A 25,258-nucleotide genomic window follows, 5' to 3' on the forward strand; every position below is an offset into this window, starting at 1 on the left:
AGAGAGTGAGGGAGGACCAGGCCTGCAGTTTCTTTCCTACATCCCTCCTCCCCACCCCCTTTGTGTCTAGAAGAGAGCCGAGCACGTACCAGACAATGGTTGGCAATGATTGATGGAGAGTTTCGGGTGTTCATTTGGACCACCTGCAGGTGGGCTGGGTAGAGGAGAAGCCCCCTCTCCAAGCTGCACATTTTACTTCTATGTATCTACAATGGGGAGCTGGTGACAGGGTGGGGGATTGCAGGGCCAGAAGCTCACACAACTTATGCACTGCAGAGTATGTGTATATTTTATTCCATGATGACAAATATTTCACAAATGAGGATTGATGATGGACACTCTACAAGAGACAGCGTTTTGATCTCTTGACGTGCTTGGTTCATGGGTGAATTTTTCTTTTGGCAAAATGATGAGTGTGTTGCTTGTATTGACACTTTTTGCAAAACATACTTTAAAGTTGGATAAGAAACGGAAGTTTCTAAACACTAACCATAGTATCAAAGCCCTAGTCTAGGGCCAGGGCTTGCTTTACAACCTCAGGACATATTTGGAACATTGGGTCTGCCAGGGAGGAGATTTGGAACTATATATCCAAGAAAGTCAGACATCCAAAGCCCCCCACCCCCACCACACACACACACACGCACACGCACACGCACACACACACACACACACACACACACGCACACACACACACACGCACACGCACACACACGCACACACACACGCACACACACGCACAGACACACACACTTCACATGTAATGTCATTTTTGAGTTACAGAAAGAGCAAGGCCAAGCTGGATATTCATGGGTGAAACCTGGAGACATATAGATTTTTCTAAACCAATTTCCACATGGCAAAAAGAATTTACTTATTCACGAGAGTCAAGAGCAGACTTCCCTGAGTTAAAAAAAAAAATTAAAAGGCACAGACATTATATTCAGGGTTGAGTGCTTGAAAGATGGGCTCTTTGCAGTCTACTCTGAGGCTCACTGCGGACTCAGGAGCTCTGAATGGAAGGTCTGTGGGCATCTGCAGGATGCCAGCCGAAAGGCTGGAGAGCTGCACACTGTGGGCTCTGTCTTCTGGGCACCGGAGGAGGCTTCCCAGGGCCTGAAAGGACAGATGCTTAAGGCTTGAGCTGTGGATTATCATTTAAATCAGCCAGTTCTTATCTTTCTTAAGTGTGGAAAAAGGAGGGTGATTAGAAGGGGAAGTATGTATGTGTGATGGGCTAATGCTGGCGGGGTATCTGCTGTATGCTGAGAATTTGATTCTTATCTTGAAATATAAACTACTATCTATTTATAGCTGTTTAAAGTCTATATATAGATAGCAATTTCTGTGTAAGTGCTCCTGGACTTACAGTGGACTGTTTTCTAATAAACCTATCATGAAGTTGAAGAACTGTCAAAAATACATTTACTAGACTTTAGTGACTGAACAATGCAGCTTAGTCTCGCTTACCTTAAATGTACTTAGCACAGTTACCTTTCGAATAGGTTATCTCTCATTTATTCGTTGACAGTTTTATAGATGTAAACAATATATCTCGATCATACCCACCCCAGCTCTCCCTTGCATCTCTGACATGGTCTCTTCCCCTGTTCAAATCCTCTACTTAATAAAACCCACAGAGTCCAATTAGTCAGCCCATTGGAATACAGACTGATCTTGTTGGCTTTATCTTGTACAGTTCTTGTGCAGGCCCCTGTAGGTGTTGGGAGTTCATGGGTGCTGTGGCCAGGCTGTGTCCTGAAAACAGCATCTCACAGTATCCCTTCCCACCCTCCAGCTCTTGCATCCTCTCTGCCCTCTCCTCTGTGATCTTCCCTGAGCCTTTGGTGCGGGGTGGGGGCAGAACAATTGTTATTCACCAATAGCTGAGGGAGATGATCTGACATAAGCCTGTTTATAATGACATACTGAAGTTTCTATGGCATTTGTTGATATTGTTTTGAAAGAGACAGACCCCATGGGTCAACTCAGGGGCCTCTTGAAGTCAAAGAATCTTCAGCTAACCTGTCACAAGTTGGGCACTGCTTTATATACATATTGGGTAGGCATCTATTTCAGAGGCACATATGACTATATTAGTATATCTGTACTTAAACATATAACTAAATCTGTACTTACACATATAACTATATCTGTATTTACACATACCACTTTATACAATAGTATGACCAATGTTCTACCGTGGCTGTAATACAAGAGAAGGCGATTGAAGCTGAATGCAAGGAGATACTCAGGCTTATCTGGGACTACTTAACAGATGAGCAGTGAGGCCGTGTCCTGACCTAGGTCTTTCCAATCTCAAAATATCCTTTCTACTTCACGGCTGTTTATTGCCATTTCAGTCTTTGGAGTCACTTTGATGCTAGCTGCCATATCTGCCACAACCCTAGCCCCCACCCGAGAGTCCCTATCTGAAATCCTGCCCCCCATTCCACCCCAGCTGTCTGTGCACCTTGTGAGGCCTCAACTACTGCAGCTGTGCCAGAGCTGGGGCTGCCCTCTCCTCTGGTAGCCCCTCTCCTTCCTGGCCAGACTTCTGGTCTTCCCTTCCCCTACTCTGAAATTTAGACCTAGCGGGGGTTTTCTATTTTTCAGGTTCTCTCTTGCAAACACAATCCCCCAAGCCCACCCCCTTCCTCTGTCCCACTCCCACCATTCTCCCGCCACCTCTCTATCTTCCTTGCCCTCACCCTCACCACCTCCGTCTTCTCTGTGCTCATTCCCAAACTGCTGAGACTCAGGAGAAAATCTCACAGATTGGTATCATTTCAAATATGTTCATTGCAGTGATGTCAAGTATCTCAGTGGTGCTGGGTAATCTTATTGTGCCTTCCTAATCAGCTTAGTCTCCCTTGCTCTGCAACCCCCTGACCTCCCTCCCCATCCCTCCAGCCTCCTCTCATTCTGCCTAACAACTTAGCTTTGCAGCTACTCCAGAAAGCAAATTCTTTCTAGGAGAACCATGACTGTCTATATCACCCAATCTGCAGAGCTGTCATGACCACCCCTTCCTCTCCCTGTGCCTGTCACAGGGGACAAAGTGTCTCTCTCCCCGCCCCCAACCCCCTCACTCCCCATGAGCCAGACCCAACTCTGCTTCAAATCCACTCTCAACATTCTTTGGGAAACCTTGTCTGTGGGCCTTTTGTAAACCTCGTCTGTGCTTTCCTACCAGGCTGTTTTCCTGTATTAACTATGTCCTAAATTTCCCAACCAAAGGGAAAAGTTCTCCACAAATGCTCACATTTCCACCTTGTTCCTGACCTGTTTATCTGAATTTGGTCAAAGCTCCTGGAGGTTTCTACTCTCATGGGACAATTTTTCCCTTGTCCTGGGATCCTTTGGAATCCAGGTATCGAGTCCACCCCCTCCCCATTATTCCATCAAAGGAGTATGACCCATCAAGTCAAAATTCTTCAGGGACAGAATCAATAGGAAAATGTGAATCAATAGGAAAGTGTGTGTGTGTGTGTGTGTGTGTGTGTGTGTGTGAGAGAGAGAGAGAGAGAGAGAGAGAGAGAGAGAGAGAGAGGATGTGTGTCTGAGGTTTGAGGGTAGAAATGAAATGGATGTCTCAAACTGCTCTCTCTCCATGTTATTGTTCTCTTCTGGTGCTCACTGGATTGGGCGATGCCCTATGTTGATGGGGGTGATTGGCTTTATTCAGACTATCAATTCAAATGCTCTCCATAAACACTCTTACAGACACACCTGGAAATAATGTTTAATCAGCTACTTAGTTCTTCCTTTGCCCAGTCCAGTAGGCAGCAAAACTAACCATCAGAAGTTTGTGAATGCTGCTAAGGATTCAATATCAGTAGCTATCTGAGGAATGTTTTTAGTTTTCAGCTTTCTGGAGTCAGAGATTTTTGACTGTTCCTCATCTTGGGAATACTCATAGCTTTTCTTTTATCTTTCTGGTTACTTTTTGTCCTTTTCCTCTTCCTTTTCCACCACTACTACACTACTACTACTACTACTACTACTACTACTACTACTACTACTACTACTACTACTACTACTTCTTCTTCTGTTGCTGCTTTTGCTTCTTCTTCCTTCCTGTCTTCCTCCTTCTTCTGCTGCTTATTCCTCCCCCTCTTCCTCCTCTCCTTCCTCTTCTCCCTTTCCCCACTTCTTATCCTTCTTCTTCTCTTTTGAGACAGGCTCTCACTATGAAGCCCTGGTTGGCCTTGCTGAGCTGGGTGAGAAATTGACATAAACCACACTAGGGAACTGGCCAAGAGAACATGGATTCTTGGCAGATGTATGTGAGAGAATGGACATACTCTGAGACTGACTGAATCCGAGGATGAGGCAGACGACAGAAAGAGCTCTGGGCAAAAGGAAAAACTTGGGAAAATGCATAGATACAGTTTGGGAGGATGCGTGTTAAATTCTGTGTGAGGCAGATTTGGGTCAATGAATGTGATTCATCCAAGGGCAGATGTTGAGTGGACATATTGATGCAGAAGCTTGGAAGACAGAGACCTTTATGAGAAATGAAACAAAAACAAATAAAAAATTCCCAAGGCATCTCCTGTGGAGCATGGCCAGGTTATGACATGTATGAACAAAAGAAAAAAAGAAGCACAGGGCTGGAGGTGGAGGCACCCATTGGTGGAGGGACAGAAACTTTTTATTCTTGTAGTCTATCTCCAGAGAACCACATACAAGCCTACAGGTGGCCCTACCTCCCAAACCCTTCCCTCTTCCCCTCTTGCTTCTCCTGTTTTCTTCCACCACATTTCCACCTCAGTGTCCTGTAGTTACCCTGATCTCTTTTCATGTCTTTAGACCAGATAAGCTCTTCCCACGTCCATCTGGTCTACCACCAGCTTCATACATACATTTGGTCATTTGGTTAGTCATCTCTCTCTCTCTCTCTGTAGGTGTGTGTGTGTGTGTGTGTGTGTAGGTGTGTGTGTGTGTGTGTGTGTGTAGGTGTGTGTGTGTGTAGGTGTGTGTGTGTAGGGGTGTATGTGTATGTGTGTGTATGTGTGTAGGTGTGTGTGTGTGTATGTGTGTGTGTAGCAAAGCAGTAGCAGTGATCTGTTTTGTTCATGCAATTGCAGTTTGAAGGCTTGAGCAAGGCCTTGTTTTTGTTACGTGTCTCTACCCAAGGTAGCCTGGTAGAGGTTGTGTTGTCTCCTAAATTGTTCTCATTTATGCCTGGCAATCTGCTACTGAAGTCTTAGCCAGTGCTGAGGTCTAAGGACTTGGCCCATTTACAAGTGGTTGGATTCTAAGGGCAAGTTCCTAAGCAGCAGAGGAGGCTCACTGGGAGCCATGATGTCTTTGATGATGAATCTCAAAAGACACTCAGCATCTTTTCCAGTGTGCCCTCTTGGTTCAAATAATCAGAACTACCTGTCCAGAAGCACATGAGATGGGGTGCATCCCCACCGTCACTCTATGTAGTATAAAGGTGTGCCTGCACCAACAGAGGAACACTCCTCCATTGTTGATGGGATTGCAGGCTTGTACAATCACTCTGGAAATCAGTCTGGCGGTTCCTCAGAAAATTGGACATAGTACTACCGGAGGATCCAGCAATACCTCTCCTGGGCATATATCCAGAAGATGTCCCAACCGGTAAGAAGGACACATGCTCCACTATGTTCATAGCAGTCTTGTTTATAATAGCCAGAAGCTGGAAAGAACCCAGATGCCCCTCAACAGAGGAATGGATACAGAAAATGTGGTACATTTACACAATGGAATACTACTCAGCTATTAAAAAATGAATTTATGAAATTCCTAGGCAAATGGATGGACCTGGAGGGCATCATCCTGAGTGAGGTAACCCAATCACAAAGGAACTCACACAATATGTACTCACTGATAAGTGGATATTAGCCCAGAAACTTAGGATACCCAAGATATAAGATACAACTTGCTAAACACATGAAATTCAAGAAGAAGGAAGACCAAAGTGTGGACACTTTACCCCTTCCTAGAAATGGGAACAAAACACCCATGGAAGGAGTTACAGAGACAAAATTTGGAGCTGTGACAAAAAGATGGACCATCTAGTGATTGCCATATGCAGGGATCCATCCCATAATCATCTTCCAAACGCTGACACCATTGCACACACTAGCAAAATTTTGCTGAAAGGACCCAGATATAGCTCTCTCTTGTGAGACTATGCCAGGGCCTAGCAAATACAGAAGTGGATGATCACAGTCAGCTATTGGATGGGTCACACGGCCTCCAATGCAGGAGCTAGAGATATTACCCGAGGAGCTAAAGGGAACTGCAACCCTATAGGTGGAACAACAATATGAACTAACCAGTACCCCGGAGCTCTTGTCTCTGGCTGCATATGCATCAAAAGATGGCCTAGTCGGCCATCACTGCAAAGAGAGGCCCATTGGACTTGCCAACTTTAGATGCTCCAGTACAGGGGAACGCCAGGGCCAAAAAAGGGGAGTGGGTGGGTAGGGGAGTGGGGGGGGGGTGGATATGGGGAACCTTTGGGATAGCATTGAAAATGTAAAAGAGGAAAATACCTAATTAAAAAATTAAAAAAAAAATAAAGGTGTGCCTGTGAGGGGGTGGATATGCAGTTGTCACCAATTTAGAAAAAAATAAACCCATAACTTTATGCCACTTTTCCCTTTTATTAATTGTTCTTTAGGATCTCCAGCCAGATGAGGTATCACAGATAAACACAGCCAGAGGCTTCTCCCTTCTTTTGTAGCATTCATCATCATTTTACACTGTCTGATAGCTTTGGGGACCTTCTCACAACACTCATTGTTTCTTTCCTATTTCTGTCAGATGTTTCAAGTGTGTCAAATGTGAACTTCAGGGCATCAAAGGGGTTAGCTGGGATCTCAGCATCCCTGTTGTTTATATTCGCTGTTGGTCCTCATGGTCTCAGCACCAGATGCACAGTGAATGCTACGGAAGCCTTGATGGGACAGTGCTCAAATGGCTCGTGAGCAGACCATACACCCTGTGTGAGTGCCAGCACGACTTACAAGTCATTTTGAACTTGAACACAAAATGACTGCAAATGTAAAGGAATGGGAATAGACACTTCAGCAATGGCTCTGTAAATGGTCAATAACTTCCTGGCTTGAGTCTATTATTGATGGTAGATGCTTAACACAGAAAACTGCACAAGCAAGTAGTAAAAAAAATATTTTTTGCTACATTTATTATTATTATTGTTGTTGTTGCTATGGTGGTGGTGGTGGTGGTGTGTGTGTGTGTGTATGTGTGTGTGTGTGTGTACATGTGGAAGTCAGAGGACAACTTGCAGAGTCCATCTTGTCTTCTTCTTCTTCTATTATGGGTCCCTGTGAATAAACTCAGGTCAACAGACTTGGCAGGCAAGCACCTGCTGAGCCATTTAAAGCCCCAGAGGTTGTTTTTAAATGAATGTGTCATTTGAAAACCCAGAATAGCTAAGACAATCTTGAATGATAAAAGAACTGAGAGATGTCTCACCATTCCTGATCTCAATGTATACTATAAAGCTATAGTAATTAAAACCTGTATGGTATTGACGATAAAAAACAGACACATTGATCAGTGGAATTGAATTGAAGACCCAGACATAAGCCCATAACCTATGGACATCTAATTTTTGATAAAGAAGCTAGAAATATACACTGGGAACAAGCCAGCATCTTCATGTCTGTATGTAGAAGAATGCAAATAGATCCACATCTATCATCCTACACAAAACTCGACTCCAAATGGATCAAAGACCTTAACATAATACTAAGTACACTGAACCTCCATAGAAAAGAAAGTAGGGAAAATCCTTAAACACATTGGCATAAGAGAAGACCTTCTGAACAGAACACCATTAACATAGGTACTAAGGTAAACAATTAATAAACAGGACCTCATGAAGCTAAAATGTGTCTGTAAGGCAAAGGACACTGTAATTTGGACAAAGTGGCAGCCTACAAAATGGGGAAAGACTTTTACCAACTATACATCCAATAAAGAAATATCATTCAAAATAAATAAGGAACTCAAGAAACTTGGTACCAAAAAACCCCAACTCAATTAAAAATGGGGTGCAGATCTAAAAAGAGAATTCTCAATAGAGGAAACTCAAGTGGCTGAGAGATAAAGAAATATTCAACACCCTTAGTCATCAGGGAAGAGCAAATCAAAACTACTTTGATATTTCATCTTAGACCTGTCAGAACAGCTAAGATCAGTAATAAAAGTTGCAGCACATGCTGGTGAGGATGTGGAGCAAGGAGAACACTTCTCCATTGCTGGTGGGTGTGCAAACTTGTACAGCCATCATAGAAATTAGTATGGTGATTCCTCAGAAAGATGGGAATCCACAGGGCAGTGGTAGTGCACGTCTTTAATCCCTAGTACTGGGGAGGCAGAAGCAGGTGGATCTCTGAGTTCAAGGGCAGCCTGGTCTACAGAGTGAGTTCTAGGATGGCCAGAACTACACAGGGACATTCTGTCTCATAATACAAAGGAAGAAGGAAAGAAGAAAAGGGGGGAGGGAGAAAGGGAGAAAGGAAGATGGATGAAAATCACTCTTGGGCATATACTTAAAGAATACTTCATCCTACCACAAGGACACTTGCTTAGTCATATTCATTGCTGGTCTATTAACAATAGCCAGAAACCAGAAACAACTCAGATGTTCCTCAACCAAACAATGGATAAAGAAAATGTGGTACATTTACACAATGGAGTATTAGCTCTCAAAAAAAAAATGGCATCATGAAATTTGCTGGCAAATGAATGGAACTAGAAAAAATCATCCTGAGTGAGGTAACCCAGACCCAGAAAGATAAATATGGTATGCATTCAGTTATATCTGGATATTAGCCATAAATGATAATCAAGCTACAATCCATAGATCCAGAGAGGTTTGGCATAGAGGAGAGGACTAAGGAGGACACATGGATCTCCCTGGGAGGGGAAAATAGAATAGATTTTATGGGTGGACTGGTGCTGAGGAGAGAGGCAAGACCAGGAGGATCATGTGGGAAGAGGGAAGGGAGATGACAATGAAGGAAGGGGATGAGAAGAGTGGCAGCTGGAATTGAAGAACATTTGAAGGGCAGCGTGGGTCCCTGTGCAGTGGAAACTTACTAGCCTGTATGAAGGCAACCCTAATGACATCTCCAAGTAATGAGGGAGATGGAACCCCCCACTGGCTATATCTTGTCACCAAATGAAGCATCCAGTGTCAGAACTGGCTTTAATCCAGTTGAACTGTTGGCCAAATGGGTACAATGGAAATCCCCAAACAATCCAGGCTGTTGCCAAGACAACAGACAGGTTGATCGCCACAAACTGACAGCAAAATCCCATTGCTGAAGACAATACTCACACAACTCATTGATCACAGGTAGGGTGAGCTGGTGCTGACATAGAACCTTCACCCCCCATGTTCTAGTGTCTATGATATGGAAAGGTACTCTGCAGGCTACCAGAAGAGAAAAGTAAACACCAGCCCAACCATAGACCTTTGATCTATAATCTTTCCTGCCTGCAAAATATGCTAGAGCAGTGTTTCTCAACCTGTGGGTAGTGACCCCTTTGGAGGGTTTGGACCCTTTTATAGGGGTGTCTATGACTATCAGAAAATACAGATATTTACATTATGATTCAAAACAGTAACAAAGTTACAGTTATGAATAGCAATAAAATAATTTTGTGGTTGGGGGTCACAACAACATGAGGAACTGTATTAAAGGGTTGCAGTACTAGGGAGGTTGAGAACCACTGTGCTAGGGCAATGATGGCACAAAGCTTATGGGAGTAACCAACCAATGTCTGACTTGACTGAAGGCCCTCTCCATCAGCTAGAATCCACATCTGACATTCTACATGTCACCAAGAACCAGAGTCTAGATAGCCAGAGAGCTAGAGTAAAACCAAATACTACAGGTGTGTGTGTGTGCAAAATCCATAAACTAAAAAAAGAGAAGGTTTTATCTGAGAGGTTGTTGGCTTCCAAAGCCTGTTGTGGTGACCAGTCTTGGTTGTCAACCTGACAGCCTTTACAATCAACTAAAATCCAAGTTGCTGGGCACTCCTGTGAGGGACTTTCTTTTTTCTCTTTTTAATTGTGTATTGGATACTTTATTTACATTTTAAATGCTATTCCCCTTTCCCAGTCTCTTCCTCCACCCCTGAGAAATCTCCTATCCCATCCCCCTTCCCCTGTTTCTGTGAGGGTATTCCCCCATCCACCCACTCCCCCTCCCCGCCTTCGGATTCTCCTACTCTGGGGCATCAAGCCTTCACAGAACCAAGGGCCCCTCCTCTCATTGATGCCCAACAAGGCCATCCTCTGCTACATATGCAGCTGGAGCCATAGGTCCCTCCATGTGTACTCCCCCTGGTTGGTGGTTTAGTCCTTGGGAGCTCTGGGGGGGTCTGGTTGGTTGATATTGTTGTTCTTCCTATGGGGTTGCAAAGCCCTTCAGCTCCTTCAGTCTTTTCTCTAACTGTGAGGGATTTTCTCAATCAGATTATTCAAAGCAGGAAAACTCACCCAAATATGGGTCACACCTTCTGGTGGCAGCCTGTATAAAAGGACATGGATGAAGGAAGCTGCTTTTTGCCTGCTTGCCTTGACTCTCACTTGCAAGTTCATCTTTATTGTTGCCGTCGGTATGAAATTCAATTTCCTCAGGAGTCCAATGTAGACCAAAGACCAGCATCTCTCTAGGACTTCAGCACCAGATTGGGACTGCAAAGATATCAGCTTCATGGGATGACCATAGATCTTTTCATTGTGAGACAGTCACTGTCCAACTACCTGGGCCACAGTGTAATCTAAATGTAAGCCAATCCAGTAATTTCCCCTTTAATATGTATCTGTTCTCTCAGTCTGTTCCTCTAGAAAGGCCTGACTAACACACCTGGCTAGTGCTCAGATAGTTCATGAAGTTAGCTCCAGTATGAGACAGTCTGACAGTATCTCAGAAAAGAGAATTCTTCTCCTTGATTTTTACATTGATAATGATTTCAGTCTATTTTCATTACTATAACTAAATACCATGGGGTGAATAATTTACAAAGAAAAAAATCTGTTCACTGCTTACAGTTCTGGAGGCTAAAATATCTGATGACTTTGTTTTTCAGAGAGAACATCGCATGGTATGAGAGCAAGCATGTTAGACAACTTGCTTTGATAACAAAGCCACTTCCCCAATCACACATTAATCTGCTAATCAGCAAATGGATAAATCCACTTATAAGGGCAGAACCCTCATGATCCAGTCTTATCCCAAAGGTCCTCCTCTAACACCCTTACTTATGACTTTGGTGGCTGAATTTCTGATGCATGACATTTGTGTTTTACATAACATACCACATTCAAGCCATAACATCCACCTTCAGAGACTCTGTGCACCAAATCAGATAAAGAAGTATAAATAATTCATCTTAAAACAGCAGAGAACCAACTGCTCTACTTTGGGTGGGAGGATGTAGGAGCCGTGGGAAGGAGGAGAATGTGGTGGGTCTTAATGGAACTCCGATGTTCCTAAATACAAGCTTCTTGCCAAGTGCTTTCTTCACTTCATCTGAACTCACATCAGCCCCATGAGGTAGTAGGATATACCGTCCCCATGGGAAAGGCAAGAAGCCCAAAGTTCCAAATAACTAAAGATCCATTTAGTTCTCTGTGGCTTTTTGAGTCTGCACCATGCAGAGTCAAGCCAGAAATGACAATGAGCTTGCATTGCAGCTTTCAAATATCTTAAGTTCTGAGCAAATGGTTCAACAGGGACCTTGCATAGCCTTTGCTACTTATTTATATGAGCTCAGTTCTTCACAGGAAACTGGGTAAGCCAGGAGCAGAGAAAATTCGTGTGTGTGTGTGTGTATGTGTGTGTGTGTGTGTGTGTTGAGACAGGGTTTCACACTGGCCTTGCACTCACTGTCTTAGTTACTGTGAAGAGACCCCATTACCAAGGTAACTTTTAAAAGGATGCATTTAATTGGGAGATTGTTTACAATTTCAGAGGGCTAGTCCTTCATCATCATGGTGGGCAGTGTGGTGGCAAGCACAGTGCTATAGAAGTAGCTGAGAATTCACATGATCCTTAAGTTGCAGGTAGAAAGAGACTGGGCCTAGCATGGACTTTTGAAACACAAAGCCCACCCCTAGTGACATACCTCTTTCAATGAGATCACTCCCACTCTAGTAAGTCCATACCCTAATCCTTCCCAAACAGTTCCTCTAACTGAGAAACAAGCATTCAAATAGAGGAGCCTATGAGGGCCATGCTCATTGAAACCACCATACTCTCTACATCATCTCCCACCTCCTAAGAGCTAGGATTCCAGGCATGAACTTTCACCCAGTTCTCGTTTTGTTGTTTTGAGATAGGGTCTCACTGTGCTCTCAAGTTCATGACAATCTTCTTGATGATTATTCCTGAGTGCTGAGAGTGTAGGTGTGAGCCAACACATCTGGATAATGGATATGTTTCTGAATTTCAACTTGCCAAAATGGAACAAGAAACTAAAGGAAATCTTGTACTCCATGTGTATTTGCTATTTTCATCGGTTGCTGTGACAGAATAGGTGTCAAGAAGCAGCCTAAAGGACAAAGGGTGTCTTTAGCTTATAGTTCAAGAGAACATGGTCCTCAGGGCAGCTAAGGCATGGCAGCAGGATTGTGAGGTGTTTGGCCACATTTTCTCTGCAGTCAGGAAGGGGAGAGAGATGAATGCTGGTGCTCAACTTCTTACTCAGTCTAGGATCCTCAACGAAAGAATGGTTCTGCCCACAGTCATGGTGGATCTTCCTATGACTAACCCAATCTAGGAACCCCTTCGCACACATGCCTGAAGCTTTGTTTCCATAGATTCTAAGCCCTATCAAGTTCACCATCAAGATTAACCAGCTCACCACTGCTCTCCGAGGAAAAGAGAGACAATCAGAATGGTGGTCACTTTGGAATCACCTACAAAAAGAAGGAGTGTTTGGTGAGACAGCTAGAAGGGTAGAAGCATTGGCTGCCAAGCCCGATGACCTGCTGAGTTCACTCTGGAACCCACAGTGGGAGGAGGTAACCAACTTTCACACACGCGCACCCACCATTAAAGAAATACATCTAATAAAAAAACTAAACTAAAAAAAAAAGTTGGAGAGATGTTGGTCTGATTTCATGGTTTGCTGAGTTGAACATTTACCAGCAGCAATGGAAAACATCTTCAGAAACGAAAAAAAGATAACATTTCCCCATTTGCCTGCCCCAGCCACATTTCAAGTCTAATCCTTTGTCTTCTCCCTTCCTTATCTGTGAACAGTCTCTACCAGGAGAAACCATCCCTCAATTGGGAGGTCATAGGTCTTTAAACTGGAGAATCCAGAAGGACAAATGATGTCAAACTGGCCACATAAAAGACCAAGGTTATTTCTTTACATATGAAAACATTTTTCTTACTAAGGCACCTGGAGGGTTACTTCCAGCACTAAGGAAGTTAGTTAAGACTATAACCTGAAAGGCTGGGAGCCTTGGACTGTGCTGATTCCTAAGATAGCTTGTCAACCCAGAGTAATGAATAATTAAACAGAATGTTAATGTCCTCTGTATGTGTCTAGACCAGCGGTGTATAGGAGGAATATGAGAGCCACAGGTATGAAGCACAAGCTGTTAACTCTCCAGTAGCCATCTTAAAAATCAAAATCAAAACAACAACAAAAAACCCCATGTGAATGTAATCTTGGTAGAAAACTATATACCTACCAAAATACTATAATCTCAACATACAATAGGTATAGTAAATTATTAATAACACATTTCTTTTCTTGTTTTGTATTAAGACTAGCATGAATCTTAAAACATATATATCTCAGTGTGGGTTAATTCCCTTTCAAGTGTTCAGTAGCCTCTTGTGGCTCTGGTGACATAGAAGACAACAGGTTCAGGACGAGCCAGAATGAACCTAACTGATATTTACAAGGATTGAAAACTAGAGGCCACCTGACATTTGAATTGGTCAAACAAACATCGGTCAGACCATATAATATGCTTTTATTAAAAATAATGTAAAGGACAATGACAAAAAAATCACACTGAAGATAAATTTTAGTGAAAAACTCAGGCCAGTGAGTGACATTTTCAGTACATGATGTGATTCAGATCTCAAATGTCCCCTCAAGGCTCATTTGATGGGAGTTTGGCCCCCCAGGTCAGTAATATTCAGAGGCGGGTTTGGGGAAATATTGGATGAGGGTTCTGATCACATGGATAATCAATCCATTGATGGATTCGTTATTGGATAGAGCCCTTTGAGAATGTTCTTGGGGACCAGGACTTGCCCCCAGCCCTTCGCTTCCTCCTCTTGTCACCTCTCTGTAGCATGAGGCCATTGCCCTGACATCTTCTCTGCCATATTCTTCACTGTAGACAGAAAACAATGGAGCCAAGTGGGTGGGACTAAAACTTTTGAAGCTCTGAGCCCAGGTAAACCTTTTCTTTTTGAAGTTGTTTGTATCCGCTATTTTGTCACAGTGAGGAATCGCTAATTCTGAGTTATTTTTATGGAGAATGTATATACTTAGCAGATCACCTCTCTTCCTCCTTACTCTCCACTCCCTAGTTGGCTTCATTTTCTTTCATAACTTAAATACATGAACTATGGCCTGCTAAGTTTACCTACTTTTGTGTTTAATTTCTGTCTACTTCTAGAACACAAAAGGTTATATTGTGTGTAAAACATTATTTTAGGTCCCAAGCATAAAGCCCTGGTTCAATATTTAAAATATGTCCATGCCTATCTGTGGCCATACTTAGTCGGAAGGTTTCAAATAAATCATGTGTGAGCAAGTCTGCTATATCATTTACCTCACTCTTTCTTTGCCATCATGGGAGGGCTTGAGGGGCGGCTTGAGAGTTTCTTCTTTCTTTGTGATGGCAGCTGAACTAGGACCTGGCACACACTAGGCAAGGGCTGTGCCACTGAACTACCTCCCTAACTGTCATTTCTTTGTTTCTGAGAGATGGAACAATAGGAAAATTCCAATTTGTTTTGTCTACTGGCAAAAATGATACAATCGGAAAATTCCAATATGTATTGTCTACTGGCAAAAATGATGCGGCACAGGGGAGGAATCCAGACAAAGAGCAAACGAATGGCACAGTGGAGAGAGGAACTGGAGTCGGTGCAGAACAAATAATAGGAATACAATCAGTCTACCTCTGAACCAGAAGGGAGCGTGGACCACACAGGCACAGAGGTGCGGTCTGGAGGCTTGGAGGGTGAGGGATTCTTTTATCATCCTGTCCATTTGCTCCAGAGACTACAAAGAAAGGCATACGATTCTATTATAGCCAGATTGAGGTGCTCCAAGGCATTAAAAATAGTTCCCTCTATGTGTGTGGAGTTATGGACATTTTCCATGATCTTGATTCTGTGTCTTGATACCTCTATCAAGCACGTCAGAGTGTAGTCCTTTCTTTATAGGCAGTATCTATAAACACCCCCCTTTCTAGCTGCTCTGAAGGGTGAGCCTAACCAGCCTGCCCCCTTGTGGTCCATCTGTAAGCTACTTAGATCTCCCTGTGCCTTTAAAAAAACCACGGCTCAGTAATGTGTGTGCCTTTCAACCCACTCAGATTAGAAGACTCTAATGAGGAAGTGCATGCACAAATAATTTGAAAAGAATCAGCATGGCATGGATATAGAATATCCTTATTGTGGCTATTTCTAGTATAGGCAGGGAGGGATGAAGAGAAGCAGGATCTAAGAATAGCCTTAAATTCACCTCTCACAGGTACCCAACCGTCTTAATAGCAGAAATGTCTCTCCTGATTTAATCTCAATGCATCTCTTTCTAGCAACTGTGATTAATATGAAACCCTTTATGTTCGCCCTAGAAAACAAACTATGAGACCCACCCCCCTTCGCCTTCACATTAACTTCTCTTTATTGTTTGGATCCCCGAGTTAAAACATTTCCTAGGAAGCCAGGTTTCCCTTTTTGGCTCCAGATACACTAATTATGAACATTTACCAAAAATTTTTGCATTTGTATTCAAAACTACTCAGAGACTATATAGCCATGATTATTCTTTTGTCCGTTTTTTCAAATCCCTGTGATTGCATTGTTAGATCCGCTTCAGCACGTGGTCCTCACTGGCATGTCATCATTAGACACATTTATAGAAATCTACTAAATAAAAAAAAAAAAACACCACAAGATGAAGATAAAGCCACTTATTTAAGGCACTTTGCATGAATTAAGTAATGATAGTGGAGTCACATTACTCTTCCTCGGGGATAATTCTGGGATGCCTTTGTGTTTCTTGGCATTTGAATATTTCATTGTCAGCCTCAAGGATTAGGAAATGAAAAGACAATGCCGGGCCTGAGCTGTTGTGTGATGTGTATACTGCTCAAGATAAATGCTCATTAATCTTTGCTTTCAACGTATTTACATTCTTCCCCTGTTTATTGTAAGGCAGCGTAACCCCAGCATCAAAGGGAAATTTTGAAAAATGAGGAAAACACTACCAGCCGTCTCCTCTTCTCAGTGCAACTGTTCCGCCTTTGTGTACTCTTGGCCCGCCGTCCTCTAGTGTGCGTATCATTGCGTGCTTGCCATCATCCTATGCATGCCACCTTGGATGTGCAGTTTCATTCATTTATTGATTTTTTTCTACCCTAACATTTTTATTGGTCCTCTGGGAATTTCCCATCATGCACCACAATCATACTCACTTCCCAGTCCTTCCATGTCCACTCCACACCCTTGTTACCTCCCCTAAAAAAAGTAGAAATAAAAATAATAATTAAAAAAAAGCCAAGTTCACCTTGTGTTATCTGTACATTCACTGTGGCATGGTCAAACTCCCAGTGGGCTGCCCCTTCAATAGAACTGAGTCCTCCCCGTCTCCTCCCCCACCAGAAGCCACCATTGTGGAGAGCTGTGCTTCAGCTTCCCCGTCACACTCTTTAAGAGTTCTCTTTGGTGACTTCCTGTCTAGACTGTTACTTTTTTTCGGGGGTGGGGGAGAAGGAGGTGAGAGTAGGGGTTGTCACAGAAGACTTCCATATCCTGTGGAGTTTCATTTAAAACAAGGTTCTTTCAGGTTACAGAATGATGGCTCAAGTAGTGTTATGTGTCTACCTCTTGTCAAATCTTGATTGTGTCAGTAGAAGGCTGTGACCAGGACCCCTTGTTGGAACAACTGTAATGATCTCCCATTCTTTGCGACCTCAGGACTGGAGACATAACGCATAGGCGTGGGAACCTTCCACTTGCCTCTCAGAGCTGTGGGTTTCTTTCTGCAGGTGCCTCAGACCCAGCACCACCTTCTAAAGCATCATCTGAAACTAATGAACTTTTCCTCCAAGGAAAAATATCATAGAGGAACGAAAGAGGATCAAGGTCTGATGTGGTGCTTATGATTTCTAGGTCTGTGGTGGTTTGAAAATGCTTGGCCCATGGGAAGTGGCACTCTTAGGAGGTGTGGCCTAATAGTTGGAGGAAGTGTGTCACTGTCTGGGTGAGCTATGAAGACTCCTGGTACTCAAGTGCCACCCAGAGTGCAGAGAGAGACTCCTCCTGGCTGCCTTTAGATCAAGATGTAGAACTCCCAGGTCTTTTTCCGGCATCATGTCTACCTGCATGCTGCCCTGCTTCCCACCATGATGATTAGGACTAAACCTCTGAAACTGTAAGCCAGCCCCAATTACACATTTGCCTTTATAAGAGTTGCCTTGGTCATGGTGTCTCTTCACAGCAATGAAACCCACACTAAGACAAGCTCGTTGACTTAAACTTTATTTCTTCCTATTGCATGCTTTCTACTGTCTCGGAGTAATTATAACAGTGAAACATCTTTCATGATCAGTGTCTCTCATTTCACATCTCTCTCTGTGTCAGAGCTGACTAAGAATGTGGGCTTTTCCTTTCACCCATCCCTATAAGTACACCCTTTACTAAATGACTGTGAAATTCTTCCCAGCCATGGGATCTGGCCTGGTCCATGATATGCTTGCATGGATGGATATAGTAGAGATGGAAGAGTTTTGTTCTAAGTTTGGAACTCCTCAGGTTGTGTGTCTATTCATTCTTACTCATGGGACACTATCCAGGTATTTGGGTTGAACTGCTGGAGAGTGAGAGAATCTGGGAGATCTCACCCAGTCTACTTCCAACCATCAGCCGGCCTGTGCCTTAGCAAGGGCTCCCCTTGGCACATATTCCTCCCACTGTGGCTGGGAGTACTTCTGCCATGCCTTCTGTCCCATGGTGAACTGATGCCTACTGAAGCCATCAGTCAGAGTGGACTCTGCCTTCTTTATATTATTCCAGTCAGGTATTTAAATCTTTTAAAATTTATTTACTATTTTATATGCACGAGTGGTTTGTCTGCATGCATATCTGAGTAACATGTTCATTCCTGGTACCCATAGAGGCCAGAAGATCCCCTGAAAGTGAGTTACAGGTACACAAAGCTGTGTACCATCATATCCAGTACACCATCAGGTATTTCTGTCACATCAAAAAAAAAAAGTACATAATCAAGCCACTTGGTTAGAAGGCAGTAGATTGCAGGGCATTATTTTTGTATGTAACTAAGAAGAGGTCTCATCATAATTTGTGTGATTCTGTTTGTCCTCTTGTCCTTCAGTCATAGCAATAGGTTATAAATTAGAGGTAGGGGCATTGAGAAGACAAATGCATCCTTCCCTTCATCTAAGAGTTGCTTGAGGTCTGTACTGTGTGGATTAACTGGCAAGGACTTCCAATCCCCAATGAATTACTGAGCTCTTTCAACCTAGTATCCATCACACCTATGCTGTCTTTTCAGTAGACTTGTCAGCAGGACCCTGATGTACCTCAATTCACAAGGACCTCACAAAGCCACCTAAACTATAAACACTGCATTCGTACAGTAGAGAGTTTGTAGTTACCCATCCTGACTATGATTTCAAATGGTTTGTGATATAGACTCATAATTTTTTATTTATTCCACTTTATTCCATACCTAGTACAGTGCATGATACGATGCTTGGGTTTAGGCATCACACAGGTTAAACGCATCTCCAGGCCTGCAAATGATCTTCAACAGACAGCAGCCATGTCATCGGTTCTCTCGTACAATTGAGTTCCTGGTTTACTTTTCTATTTCTCTCTTGTTTGCAGCATTGAGGAATTGAACCCAGGACCTTGCACATGCTAGACCAACACCATCAATGCTCTACAGCTCCCACCTCATTTCCCCTTTGTCTTTAGACAGGTTGTCACTAAGTTACTCAGGCTGTCCTTGAACTCATTCTGTAATGCAGGCAGGCCTTGAACTTGGGAATCCTCCCCCCTCAGCCTCTGGAGTAGCGAGGATTACAAACCTGTGCCACCAGACCCAACTCTGGTTTCTTATTCATATATTCTGATGAGAGTTTTAAAGTTATTCCAAGAAGAGGACGATAGAATAAATCTTCTCTTATTTCATTTTACACATCTCACTGTAAGGAAGTACACACACACACACACACACACACACACACACACACAATTACAATTAGCCTTAAAAATATGCAAATCATGAAAAAATAGGCCCATACACGTCCAAGGCTTCTGTCTCTCCATGCTATGTGATTCTTTGTATAGCCTCAGAAGTAAGATGCCAGACTAATAACTTCAGAACAGATGTTCCTCCCCTCTGCCCCAGTGCCATTACCAGAAGGTTGGTGTGTGCTGTAGTAGCTGACACACTAGAGGTCTGCAGAGAAGCTGAGCACAGCTCCACCTGCTGTTTCAATGGCCACTGTCTTATTTGCTCAGGAGAACTCATTTGAGGTCACTCTAGTTTACTGTTAATTGTGTGTGTGTGTGTGTGTGTGTGTGTGTGTGTGTGTGTGTGTGTGTGTATAGGGACATCAGTAGCTTCATAGTGCTTTCATACTTGGATCTATAACCAAGTTGACCACCTTAACAGTCTAGGTGTGGATGTGTCATTGGGACTCGATTTATTATTTATCATAGATAAGTTGATTGCTAACTGTGGTGCAAAGGTGTAAAAAAAAAAAGTGTAGCTATCAATGGTTGGAGAACGCTTAATGCACCAGAAAAAGAAATCAAACTTCAAAATGATTAGCATGCATCAGTTGTTCAAATAATAGGCTTCGTCAAGGCATTTTCATAATGCATGTAACATACTTTGATCATATTTACTTCATTTCCTTCTCTTGTTCTCATAGCCCTCCTTCCTTTTCCTAAATAATCTCTCCTCTACTTTCGTGTCTTTTTAAAGAGTCTAGATTTCATATATGAGAGGAAACATGGCACCTGCCCGGCTGAGTCTGATTCACTGCACCGAGCACAGCCACCTCCAGTTGTCCAGTTCGTTTTCTTGTTACCAACATGGCTCTGTTCCTTATGATGAAATGATGCATTATTTCCTCTACTTGCTCATCCAGTAATGGACACCCAGGCTGAGTTCACATCTTGGCTACTGTGAACAGTGTGGAGATAAACTTGGACACGCAGGTGTTTCTATCTTAGGCTGACTTTAGGGATGGATTCCTTTAGGGATATTCTGGGAGTGGCGTAGCTGGATCACACAGAACTTCTATTTTTAGTTTTCTGATGAACCTCCATACTGGTGTCTGTAGTGTCTGGATGCGTTTGTGTCTCCATCAGCGATGGATAAGGGCTCCTTTCCCCTTCCTGTTTATCAGCTTCTGCTGTTTTCCTCACGATAGCCGTTCTGACTGGAGACGGGATTTGTGTCGTTTTGATCGGCGTTTCCCTGATGGCAGGAGATGCCAAGGATCGTTTTCATGTATGTATTGGACATTAGTATTTCTCCTTTCCAGAACTGTCTGCTCACTTTCTCTGCTCACCTATTGACTGAATTAGTCTCTCTTTTGGTATTACCTTGAGTCCTTTATATATTCTGGAGAGCCATCCCCTCCCGGATGGGTAACTGGCAGTGATTTCTTCCTGTTCTGTGGTTCATCTCCATTCTGAGAATTATTTTCTTTGCTGTGCAGAAGCCTTTTAGTTTCATGAAATCCCATTTGTCAGTTCTTTATATTACTTCCTGAACTATCTGGAGTCTCATTCAGAAAGTCCTTGGCTATGCTTGTATTAAAACAAAATTCTGATCAGTCAGAAAAGACAAAAATTAATAAAGCCCTGTCCTTCAAATAACCACTACACTTGGAACATTTATTTCTTGTATTATATATTTTTTTCCTACATAAGGCTTGGGGATGGACTTGAGACAGGGTTTTTTCTCTGTAGGCCAGGCTAGCCTCGAGTTTAACATAGCCCAGGCTGACCTTGAATTTATGGTAATCTTCCTGTCTTAGTTTCCTGAGTGCTAGGATTCCAGGTCTGAGTCACCACCTGTGACTTCTACATACAATCGAAATAAATAACAATAAGACTGAAGGTATTTGTGTAAGAGCTAAATAAGGATAAAAGCAAAGTCAGAAACTCAAGGAGACTTGGAAGACAGCCACAGGCCTTCCATCTATCCCCTACTTTAGAACCACAGGGTATCTCTCAGCAAACTCCCTGGTGTTCTGGCTCTTACAGCCTTTCCACCCCTTCTTCTGCAATGTTCCCTGAGCCTTAAGTACACAGCGGTACTGTAACCCATTTGGACTGGGTTCTACATCTCAGCATTTTGATGGATTGAGGTTTTCTATAATGGTTGCAAAGAGAAGTTTTTCTTGATGAATGATGAAGGCCACACTTATCTATGGGTGGTATAAGGACAAATATTTGTCTTTCTGGGTCTGGGTTACCTTACTGTGATGGTTTGTATTATACTTGGCCCAGGGAGTGGCACTATTTGGAGGTGTGGCCTTGTTGGAGTAGGTCTGTCACTGTGGGCATGGGCTTTAAGACCCTACTCCTAGCTGCCTGGAAGCCGGTATTCTGCTAGCAGCCTTCAGATGAAGATGCAGACCTCTCAGCTCTGCCTGCACCATGCCTGCCTGGATGCTGCTATGCTCCCGCCTTGATGATACTGGACTGAACCTCTGAATCTTTAAGCCAGCGCCAATTAAATGTTGTCCTTATAAGAGTTGCCTTGGTTATGTTGTCTGCTCATAGCAGTAAAACCCTAACTAAGACTCTTCTCCAATGTGATCTTTCCTAGTTCCATTCATTTACAAACTTGCAAATTTCACAATTTTATTTTTCTTTACAGCTGAATAGTATTCCATAGGGTATATGTTGCATGTTTTCATGATCTGTTTGCCAGGTGGAGGACATTTATGTTGTTTCTGTTTTCTAGCCATTGTGACTAGAGCAGCAGTAAGCATGGCTGAGCATGTGTGTAAGCATGGCTGAGCATGTGTGTATGCAGGATGAGCATGTGTGTATGCAGGATGCAGCGTCCCTTGGACATGTGCCAGGGGGTGGTATAGCTGGGTCATATGATCATAGTTTTAGCTTTTTAAATATTCTCCACACTGATAGCCTGAGTACTTAGACTAGTTTGCAGTTCCACCAGCAATGAGGAAAGGGCTCCCTTGCCGCCATACACCCAACATTTGCTGTCTATTATTTTGTTGCTCTTTATCGACCTGACTGGGGTTAAATGAGATCTCAAAGCTGCAGAATTTGCATCCCCTAATTGCTAGGGATGGTGAACATATTTTGAAATATTTCCTAGCAGTTTTTTAATTCTTTTGAGAACTGTCTGTTAAATACTCCAGGCCCAGTTTTGGGATGGGTTATTTGTTTGTTTGTTTGTTTTGACTCTTATTGCTATTGTTGTTCTTTATATTTGCTGGATATTGTTTTTTTGTCATATATATATAGCCATAGAAGCCACACCCATAAAATCTCATCTAAGTCTCATCAGAGCTGCCTAAACTGAAGGATGGAACCAACAGATATGCTGTCACAGAGCAGGACTTAAACCACACACAGAGAACCACAGGCGACCAAGGAATGCTGAGAGCAGGAGAAGTACCTTTTCCTATGGAAGAGCAAACCAGTTGGTTGTTCAATATCAAGTGGTCAGTCCTGAAAACGTACATACAAGTAACATTATACAGACTGAGCAGATTGTATTTATATATACAACAGATATATGTGTAATAGCACTTAAAGAAAAAAGGAGGATGTGAATTTAAGAGAGTGAGGGAAGATATATATATATATATATATATACATATATATATACTATATTATATATAGTAATATAATATATATGTATGTATACTATGTGAGAATATATATTCTTATATATAATATATTTACATCATTTTCTCCCCCAAACCTTCTCAATATGTATATGAGAATATATTTTCATATATATCCTCTCTCTATTTATCTCTATCTCTATTTTTATCTATATATATTGAGAAGGTTTGGAGGAGAAAATGATGCTAAAAAAAAAAAAAAAGGTCCCGTGCTGCAGGCTCCAGGTGTTGTCATGGAGGACTTGCTGAAGGATAATACCACTGGCCTGGCAGGATTGTCTGTGTGAGATGCTTTCCAAAAGAGGATTACAATATTGTATGGAAAGTGTTTTGATCTTCTGGAGTAGTTTCCTAAAAATGCAGCCCGTAGGAAATACACAGATTACCTCAGAGAAGCTGGGTATGGTCAAAGTGGAGTCAGATGTTAAAAAGTGAGAAGGCATGCTTCAGGGTGGTAAAGTAGAAGAGGCGATTCTTCAGACTGAAAACGAACTAAGTCTGGCAAGGGAAAATGTTACAGCGGAAGCCATGGGAGCCATTAGTGGAAGAACCTCCTGCCGGCTAATGGAAGAGCCTCCTGCCGACAGGTGGAAGTGGCCAGTGTGATCACACTCTGATGGTTGGCGAGAAATATAAAGTTATAAAAAACCCAGATCACAAGGTCAGTAGTGGAGCAAACGAAGTCAGGGGCAGACTCAGCTAGGAACCGGACAGACAGTGAAATTCACCATCATTGCCACAAAGCCAACAAGGTCAATATGGTACTTACCAAGCACCCGGGATGTTTGTTTGTTTGTTTGTTTGTTTGTTTGTTTTAAATGAACTCATCGGATACCTGCAGCTCACCAACAAATAAAGTGTTACCAGAATTCCAACTTTACGCAGACCACTGAGCCATTCGCTCAAGAGTGGAGTCTGGATTCAGAGACAAGGATCTGTTTGCGATGCCCTGGCTTTTCAACGGCTGTGGCTGTTGGACTGTTTGTTTTCTTGTGATGATTCATCTGGCCTGTGCAGGGAGCCCCGTTGGACACCCTGGCTGTGTAGAAGGAGCCCGTTTCGCTGTGGAGGTCTTCTACTCAGCGTTGCAATCATTATCAAGTACTCACTCCCATCACTCGTCGCCATTCATTCATGTTACCGTCCATCAGTACCTTCCTGTGGTTCCACGTCTTTCTCGGAGCACAGTAAATTTTATTCAAATGGCATTCACGAGAGAAATGTCCCCCTCCTTCCCCACCAAGCAAGCGGGTGACTGGGCGTGGGAGCCCCAGGGAGGCAGCATCTGCCAGCACTCGAGGATCCCGCCCGTGTGAGCCAAGGAGAGAATTAACAGGCGCAGTCGTTCGCAGCTCAACATTTGTTCAAGTCTGGCACATGCACACATCATTAGCGACTGTATTTGAGAGGAGAGATCAAGGAGGTGGGGAAAGAGTGGATTTGATTAAAGGGGTAATCAGGGCAGGGGAGTCAGCGTTTATGTAAAAGCTTTGTAGCTGAAATGAACGAACTGGAGAGCAAGCAAAGAGCAGGGCACCTTGGTAAGTGGGTTAGCAGACAATCTGGGTAACGTTGGCTCTGTGACTTTCAGTCCCTTCTGTGACTCCCTAGAATGGGTTTGCTGTGTCCACTCAAAGGAAAAGTGGGAGTGGGTGGTGGGTAGGGTGAGTGGAGATTCCCTTGCCTTGCTCGTAGCTTTCATCTTGACTCTAAACAGACAAGTGTTCACGGATAAGTTAACGTCTACCAAGCAAGTGCAATGCATGGGAGAATCTGAGCAGTTCAGAGCAATTGTAAGAAATGCGCATGCGTCATCCAATAAAATCAATCTTTTTCTTTTGGAGTCAAGGGCTCCTGTATCTCATGTTGGCCTCACGATGTAACTGAGATTTGCTTTAAACTCCTAATGTTCCCACTTCTTCCTCCTGAGTCCTGGGAGCGCAGGCATGCACCATTACATCCACTTTATGTTGTCCTGGGGGATCGAGCCCAGGATTCTGTGCACACTTGTCATACATTCTACCAACTGGGCTACTGCCCCCTGCTCACACCAACTAAGCATATAGTGTCCATGTTATGCCTATCATTAGGCTT

General features: G+C 43.1%; 1 pseudogene; it reads left to right on the forward strand.

Moving 5' to 3' along the window:
• The first annotated feature begins 23,397 nt into the window (after positions 1 to 23,397).
• Gm42799 lies at positions 23,398 to 24,986 on the forward strand (annotated as a pseudogene).
• The last annotated feature ends 272 nt before the right edge of the window (positions 24,987 to 25,258 follow it).

Source organism: Mus musculus, chromosome 5 (assembly GCF_000001635.26).
Source record: "Mus musculus strain C57BL/6J chromosome 5, GRCm38.p6 C57BL/6J".
NCBI classification, from domain to species: Eukaryota; Metazoa; Chordata; class Mammalia; order Rodentia; family Muridae; genus Mus; species Mus musculus.